Source organism: Montipora capricornis, chromosome 13 (genome assembly GCF_036669925.1).
Source record: "Montipora capricornis isolate CH-2021 chromosome 13, ASM3666992v2, whole genome shotgun sequence".
NCBI lineage: Eukaryota > Metazoa > Cnidaria > Anthozoa > Scleractinia > Acroporidae > Montipora > Montipora capricornis.
In genome coordinates, this window is record NC_090895.1 from 2,343,171 (window position 1) to 2,351,906 (window position 8,736).

The following is an 8,736-nucleotide window of genomic DNA, read 5'->3' on the forward strand; positions in this document are numbered from 1 at the left end:
TTTTCCGAACATTATGTCATATTTTCTCGTGAAATAAAATACGACCGAAAACGAAGGTGGACGATTAAATATTGATTAGTATTCTTTCGTATGACGAAGTTCCGGCCCTCCCGCTGATGTTGAAAGCGAGAAATTCAAGTTTGTTGACAGGTAGGTCTAATTGTCTTTCTTGAATTGTTTTATTTTGCGGCTCCGTAAAGTACATTGTCAAGTTTACTTAGCTTGTGCAGGGATAAAACTGAACGGGAGCACCTGTTTTTTTGCAAAACAAGTTAACAGAGACACTTATTTCTTCTGGCGGGAAAGAAATTGCTGTAGAGTTTAAATTTTTTATTTTATCAACCCTTGAAAAAACATCAACACTTTTTGCGTGGAGGCCCTTGGTCCGCGACCTATAACCCTAGAGAACTTACATTTCTCAAAGCAGACTAGAAAACCCTGAAATAAATAGTAATGGCCTTTGTTTTTGTTAAACGGTTTTAACATCTCCTTGATAAATGTTTTCGGACTGCTTTACGTCTAAAGATTCAAAGTAATATTGAAAGTTAAAAGAAAGAAAGCAAAAGAAATTGGCTTGGGAGGGAGAGCGTTGTCCAAAAAGAAAACACATTTAATTTTCACTCGCAAGGACTCCTATCGAGACTTTTGCTTAGATATATCAAGGAAAATAAAGATTAACTAAAATTTGTCAAAATTCTCATTCTCGTGACGATTTACGAATACTTTTCGTGCTGTTTACATGACACGCGGACCAAGGACCACATTCGCGGACCAAGGGCCTGCGAGCACGGTCACCTTTTTTCGAAATTACGAGGAAAATATCACTGCTTGGAACTTGCCACCTTAAGATTATTGCAAGAAACATAAAAGCTATATTCAGGGAAAATTTCAGCTCGTTACGTGTTGATGCAGGTAAGATATTCAAGCATACAACTTTTATTCGCGGACCAATGGCCACATACTGTAGTGTATCTTGAGAGTGTTTGCACATGAGATAAATGCAGTGAACCAGGTTGGCCTCAGACACATACACAAAATAGCGGCTGGTATTAAATTTCTGTCGACGTATCTGTTGAGATAAGATGTTCTTTCAAAGGACTGAGGACATCTCATAACTCTAAACGATCAATGAAAGAAAGTGAATGAAGTGACATACTTCCTTCCAGCGCTGCATTCAAGTTGGATATATCGAAGCCTGCGAGCTCGAGGGATATATTTCGCAACAACGTTAGATAGTACTCTCTTCCCAACAAAGGAATCTGGCCTTTGCTCGGGTCTTTTCGCACTTTGAGCATTTGTTGTTCACTTAAATGGAGAAGTAAAGCTAAAAAGTATAAAAGGTGACTCGAAGCAACTTCAGAGGCGTTGCTTCCCCGAGCAGACTAAAAGGGCTGCTTACAAGAAGCGTAACGAAAGAAAAATTCCCACCGACTAAAATGCCCCTTGCAGAATCTTTCCCTGTCACGTAAACTATAAATGACCACCTTCAACTGGCAGAAGCTATATAGAACGATCGAAGAAGCACAGGTTGAAATCACCGCTTCGAAAGCCATCTTTGTTTATATTACAGCGCGCGGTTGGAAAACTGGATACTACAATTTTCAACAGCCAATCAGACAAAAGTCTCCTTTGTTCACAGGAGTACGTACACAGGTGATTATACAAAATCGCGCGCTCTCATTGGCTCGCTATCTCGGATTATCAGCCGATAATCACCTCGACGGACAAAATGGCTGCCAGTAGTCGTTTTGCCACTGTAAATGAAGATGATTTTCGCGTTGAAAGGTTTTTTTTTTCTCTTTTTTGAAATAATCACCTGTGTATTTATACTAAAACAATTATTCGCCTCAGGCTCAGTGATTATCGGTGGATATTCACCTCGACTTCGTCTCGGTGAATATTTAATAATTATTCGCCGAAGGCGAAGTGATTATCGGTGATTAGTATAAATACACAGGAGTACACAGGTGATTATACAAAATCGCGCGCTCTCATTGGCTCGCTATCTCAGATTATCAGCCTATAATCACCTCGACGGACAAAATGGCTGCCAGTAGTCATTTTGCCACTGTAAATGAAGATGATTTTTACGTTGAAATGTGTTTTTTTTCTCTTTTTTGAAATAATCACCTGTGTATTTATACTAAAACAATTATTCGCCTCAGGCTCAGTGATTATCGGTGAATATTCACCGATAATTTACTTCGCCTTCAGCGAATAATTGTTAAGGCCATGGTACACGAGGCAATTTTTCTTGCAACTCGCATCGCAACAAACGTTGCGTTGAGTTGCGAGAAAAAATTCACGTGTAACACCCCATTTTGCAACTGCAATTGTTGCGTTGCGAGTTGCGAGAAAAGTAGAACTACCATCTACTTTTCGCAACGTTGTAAGACAAGTTGCTTGCGTGTGACATCCTCTCTGCATCTCGCAACGCAATTTTGTCAGAATGGGCCAATCAGACAGGGGCACCCAACGAGTATATAGTTCAAAACCACTTAAAGATAGCATTGTTAAACGTATTTTAGTATTTAAACGGTAGATATAGGCATATTTTTATCCCCTAAAATTTTTTAATCTGTTCGGATGCCTTAGCTGAAAGTCTAGTGATCCGAAAATTATGGGAACCAAAACTTACCTTTCCTAAATTTTCAGCCAGAAAAAAGACTCCCGAAAATTCTAGGTGACCTTTTTAGGATAAAAATCCGTTAAAAGTGGGCAATTATACCATGTTTTAAATGTTCGAAAATCCTAGGACAGGCAGGCAAGCAAGGAATTTTACAAGAAATGTTCCGAAAATTCTAGATCTCAAATCGTCTTCCGAACAGATATTTTTCCGAAAATTGACGTTGGGTGCCCCTGATCAGAGCTCATCTTTTAGCGACTTAGCGCGTCCGCCAGCGTCCGCCATCTTGTTTGTTATTGTACGCGTTGCAAGTTGCGAAAGAAGTTGCCAACGTGTAACATACCCTCTGCAACTTGAAAGGTTTTTTATTCGTCATCGTTGCGTTGCAAGTTGCAAGAAAAATTGCCTCGTGTAACATGGCCTTTAAATAATTCGTATTTTCCCCTGATATGCAATTATTTGTCAGGTAAAATTACATTTTACATCAATTACAGAGACTAACACTTCAGAAGAGACATGCTGTTGCTTCAATTTCACAGAATTTAAAATTTTAATCCTTTTCCTGAGTCGGAAAACAGTAGTAAGCCACATTAAGTTAGAAATTTCGTATCTGGGAGGACAAGGATCCGTTTCTCTAAAGTCCTCAACCTTTTCGGACGTATTTTGGGTGACATAAATCCCTTACTAACACCAGAAGGAAAACATCGTAAGTCATTAATCTTTGCAATCCTTGTCTTTTTGCTGGTCTTGAAAACATGTTTAAAGAGCAGCTTTTCAGGACAAGCGGATCTTACTTTCACGAATTAGTTTAGATTTTCTATCACTTGAAAAAGAAGTTGGTAGTTTTTGGTAAAAGTATTCTAATATTTTACAATCTTGTTATCCTTTGGTTTAATTATTTGTACCCTTTTTGTAATCAAAGGAGACAAACCAAAGGAAAGTGTTTGTGGTTTACAGCAGTTATCAGTCACACACGCCCCTCAACTTTTTTGCTTTTTTTGAAACTTAATTTGGGTCGATGTCAATCAATTGTTTCCATAACAATAGTCCTGTTCACGTGACAGAAGTCCAATTCATCAGGGAAATATTTGATTGAAGTCCACCCAAATTTAGTGTAGAAAAATGAAAATAAAAGTTGTTGAAGGGCGCATGTGACTGATAACTGCGGTAATATGAAAACAGTTTCTCCAATAATTTTGATCAGTTTCTTTTTTTCTCTTCTTTTTCTTAATCAGCTTAAGAGGAGAGGAGCTTAATCAGCTTAAGAGGACAGGAGCTTTACCCAGAGTCCCAGGGGTTCCCCATTGCAGAGTAAAATTGTCTGGCGTTACTGAGACAGAGTAAAATACTAAGTCTGGCCAGTTTAGGTAATGGTGTTTTAGTTTTCTTCGTTTTTTAGTTTTGTCTTCGACCACCACCTCCTCTTTCTCTAATAAATCAAGTATTTCTAATCCTGGCATCTTCCTCCTCTGAAGTGTCTAGTCTTCTTTCTAGCACTGCACAGGGCACATTAATTGAGTACCCTGTAAATCAACTCAAATCAATGCAAATTAAATTAATCAAACATTGGTTTTTGAGGAGAGGGGAAAACCAGAGTACCTGGAGAAAAACCCCTTGCAGTAGGGTAGAGAACCTACAGACTCAACCCACACAACACCGCGTCTAGAAATTGAACCTGGGCCACAATGGTGGGAAGTGAGCGACCAACCACTGCACCAGCCCTGCTCCACAAATTTGATTCAGGAAGCTCCTCAGATGATTCTGGTCTGAACTAATGATTCTTGTGGAATGAATATCATCTCATCACCCAACATGTTGTACATCACCCCTTATATCAATATGTTCCAATTTATTGATCAATTTCATTGTAATCTTCATCATAAAAAGCACTTTCAATTGTATCTTTAGTGTTTCAATTTTGGATAAATGCTGGTCCAAATTTATGACTGATTTGCCTTTTTCTGTTATCCTTTTCCTCCTCCAGTCTGTAAAACAAAAGGAGAAGACAACCACTTTAATTTACTATTTGTTAATTCCAGTCTATCAAATCAATATATGTTGTGTTGATCAGCAGTAAAAAATGAAGTAAACTAGAGCCATCCTCAGGTTCTAAATGGATAGTTTTTACACATAAAAGAATATGAATTTATTGAAAGTGGTCAGAAACTTGTTTTAAAGCATAAAAATCATAAGTATACATACAAATGACAAAATATCAACAAAACACAATTAAGGGTTTGTGATATTCGAAGCAGATTTTTTAAGTGGAAGCATTCTACCAGAAGTTAGAAATAGATAAAGGGGAACATTTTCAGGTTGAGGATAAGGCACGGAGTACCACACTAAGGAGTAACCAAATGGAGAATCCCTAAAACTTGTTAAGGAGTAAAAAAAAATATCATTTTTCAAAGTTGAACTTCCAAAAAAAGGTTGCCCAATTCGTGAAGCAAAAATTTCAGTCATTATAAAACCTGCCTCTCTCCTTTCATGTCTGATGTTTGACAAAGCACATTTACTTTTCTGGGAAGTGGCAAGCAGAATGATTATCTTTTTACAAAATGGCGGCTGTCCACTACAAGACCAGCACCAGTGGAAGTTTGAATTCATTCAAGGTATGTACAGTTAAAGGACACTAAACTTCCAAAAATGATTTGTGCATTTTTTTCTTACTTGTAAACTATTTTTAGGGTACTCCATGAAGTGGCATTCCAAGTTTTCCCCTCAATCACATTTTCATTTACAGAATGATAAGAGTATTGTGAAAGAGAAGTTTCAGGGCATTAGTTATGCTGGATTTGCAAGAAGCAATGTTATTCAGACCGAGTGGGTGAAGTGGAAGGAGAGCACTTGGGGATCTAAGTAGACACTACCCTATAACTGTCTTCTAGAATCAAAAGTAAGTGTATTTCACATGTCCAATCACAAGTATTGTTTCGCCAATACTAAAAGAACCCTAGGCTAACACTTTCCTAATGCTAATCTTTGGCCTAAACTTTATCTCAATATAGCTTTTAGTCCTCATGTTACAACTACAAACGCATTAGGGGTGGTTACAAACTGGAAAAACAGCGACCTGTGATTTGACCTGCAAACTAAACTTGCTGATTGGCACACTCATATCAGTGTAATTATAAGTGAGGGATTATATACATTACTACATGTAGGTAACACTATATAATTTGTAACTCCTATCTTGGCAATTTCCCAAACGTTTCTTGGAATACTTTTTCAATCGCAGCTTTCCCATTCTCAGGCAATGCTCTTGTGCCGATTCCAGTAAAATTTAAGGACAGTCTCGGAACAGGCTTAAAAATTGAAAACTTCTTCTTGCCATAGTCATATATTTTCCACCCACTGCTGACAATAGAGAGATTAAGCAACGAGTATTTTTTTCCCGCGAACGGCAGAGGGTCACGTGACCTGACATTTCCCGCGTTTGCCGTTCGCCGACCGCCGTTTCTACTCGAGGAGGACATTTTTCCCGTTTGTAGCGAACGCCAAAACGTGAGTATTTGAAGCCCATTTTTACCGACTATTTCTTTCATTTTGATCCCTTGCTTTTACAGCTAAGCTTCGGTTATCATCCTACTTCTACATGAACTGCTTATAAAGCTAAAAGAGTTTCAAATTCAAGCGGAAAATACATAACTTCTCCGCATCCATTTTTTTTAGTCGCAGTGAATGGCGACCGAGAACATTTGTCTTAGGAAAATTAAGAAATATGGGCCCGGACTGTATTGAAAAAGTTCCCTTTTTGAGCGAACATTTAGTTAATACCTAGTTAGCCGTGTCGTCGGGAAACTTAAACAGACGAACATCGCGGACGGAACGGCAAACGACAAACGGCTAGCCGACGTTCAGCGTTCGCCGTTTTCGCGGTGCTTAATCTAACTAATGTCAAACACGTAAACGGGTTTCCTGGCGTCCACAGCCATCTGCACAGCCCACCCAGTGCCGCCCTCAACTATATTCCCGTGGACGCTAATTTTTCCAATTGCAAACACTGCACTGGTATCCTTGACTTGGTGCCAGTTCCTTCGAAGTAAATTATTTACGTAGGATTTTCCGGTCGGTGAAACGTCGTTTCAAAGTTTTGTTTGTCATGTGTAAGAAGTCATCAGCCTGTTGCAATTGCTCATCGGAGAGAACAACTCTACCACAAGCTTTCCTGTTATGGGTCTTGAAGGAAAATGCCTTCACACGAACCCCGTATTTGGCGCCAAATTTTTGCCAATAGGTATCACTTCCCATTGCAGCTCCAGAAAATAGCATATAATGCTTCGGGTTACCGAAGTAGTTTTCTTCTTGTTTACTTATGGCTTCTTCAAGAGAAACGAAAACATCGTCATCAAGATCAAAATCATCATAACTCCAACACTGTTGTATGCCCGCCATGTTGTTAACAGCAGCAGTTAGGGTAGTACTTCGTGTAAGACTGAAGCCGATGACACCCCTAGTGCCCACTCCACACCACTCGTGTTTCGCTTGTGCGCAAGTAATAGCCTTCTCTTTGTTTTCTCTTACGAAAGCTTCTTTCCCCAGTGCCCTCTGAGAATGGAGTTGTTTTGGGTTTGCCCAATGTTGAAAGATGAAACAATGCCTAAACCAGCTGCAAGGAATATCTCATGGTGCTTTTTTACAAACACGGGCACGAGGGTGCTCGTAAGCATCTGAGCATTGTTTCGCATGCTAAAGTACGGAGCCCGCAAAGGGCCATGAAAAATTATAATTATTGGCGAGTTATGTGACGAGTTATGTGACGAGTTATTTGACGAGTTATGCGACGAGTTATGTGACAAGTTATATGACGAGTTATGTGACGAGTTATGTGACAAGTTATATGACGAGTTATGTGACGAGTTAAATGACGAGTTATTTGTCGAGTTATGCGACGAGTTATATGACGAGTTATGCGACGAGTTATATGACGAGTTATTTGACGAGTTATGCGACGAGTTATGGGACGAGTCATGTGACGAGTATAGTGGTGGACGGGGCACAGATGGCGGCGCGTTTGGACTTGAACGTTCGTGATGAATTAATTGAGCAATACTTCAAACTTGGATACAACCATGCAGGAATACTTTCATGTCTTCTCTTATTGCATGATCAGGAACTCAGTTTGCGACAGCTAAAAAGAATGCTAGCCCGTAGGAGCCTTAAAAGACGGCAAAACGTTTCCGACCTGAGAACCGTTATGTTGCCATTGAACAAGAGCAACGAGGAAGTGGAAGTGATATTGGATATAGATCTGTTTGGCGAAGCTTGGTCACGGATCACGGCCTTGTGGTTTCTAAAGAGCAGGTGCGGCACGCTCTCAGGATCATAGATCCCGATGGCGTAGATAGGCGCTTGGGGCATCGATTCCAAAGGCGTCAGTATAAGGGAAGAGGGCCAAATTTTCTTTGGCACATAGACGGGTATGATAAACTAAAACCTTTTGGATTTTCCATCCACGGATGTATAGATGGCTATAGTAGGCGAATAATGTGGCTCGTGGTTGGAATGTCTAAGGTAGACATTCCAACCTCGAGCCTACTAGCCTACTAGCCTACTAGCCTCGTTGCTCTTGTTCAATGGCAACATAACGGTTCTCAGGTCGGAAACGTTTTGCCGTCTTTTAAGGCTTCTACGGGCCAGTATTCTTTTTAGCTGTCGCAAACTGAGTTCCTGATCATGCAATAAGAGAAGACATGAAAGTATTTCTGCATGGTTGTCTCCAAGTTTGAAGTATTGCTCAATTAATTCATCACGAACGTTCAAGTCCAAACGCGCCGCCATCTGTGCCCCGTCCACCACTATACTCGTCACATGACTCGTCCCATAACTCGTCGCATAACTCGTCATATAACTCGTCGCATAACTCGTCATATAACTCGTCGCATAACTCGTCAAATAACTCGTCATATAACTTGTCACATAACTCGTCACATAACTCGTCATATAACTTGTCACATAACTCGTCGCATAACTCGTCAAATAACTCGTCACATAACTCGTCACATAACTCGCCAATAATTATAATTTGTCATGGCCCTTTGCGGGCTCCGTACTAAAGTGTTATTATAAATGATTTATTTCTCTAAGAGAGTCTTCTTTTCGTGTCGGTC

General features: G+C 39.8%; 1 pseudogene; it reads right to left on the reverse strand.

Annotated features, from left to right (window-relative positions):
- Positions 1 to 5,334: 5,334 nt before the first annotated feature.
- Positions 5,335 to 7,021, reverse strand: LOC138029400 (uncharacterized; annotated as a pseudogene).
- Positions 7,022 to 8,736: the final 1,715 nt, after the last annotated feature.